Here is a 336-nt window from a genome sequence, read left to right as displayed (position 1 = left end):
ACTTAAACAGTTTCCTGAAACAGTGGTCCCAGGATGCCTTTCAGCTTGGAAACATTCAATATATCCACCTGGCAGGTGGAGTCTTAGTACAATGGACAGGAACGACTGACTTAAACAGTCTCCTGAAACAGTGGTCCCAGGATGCCTTTCAGCTTGGAAACACTTCAATATATCCACCTGGCAGGTGGAGTCTTAGTACAAGGGACAGGAACGACTGACTTAAACAGTATCCTGAAACAGTGGTCCCAGGATGCCTTTCAGCTTGGAAACACTTCAATATATCCACCTGGCAGGTGGAGTCTTAGTACAAGGGACAGGAACGACTGACTTAAACAG

This window comes from Limulus polyphemus, unplaced genomic scaffold, assembly GCF_000517525.1.
Source record: "Limulus polyphemus unplaced genomic scaffold, Limulus_polyphemus-2.1.2 Scaffold3856, whole genome shotgun sequence".
Taxonomy (NCBI): Eukaryota; Metazoa; Arthropoda; class Merostomata; order Xiphosura; family Limulidae; genus Limulus; species Limulus polyphemus.
This window is presented reverse-complemented; position numbering follows the sequence as displayed.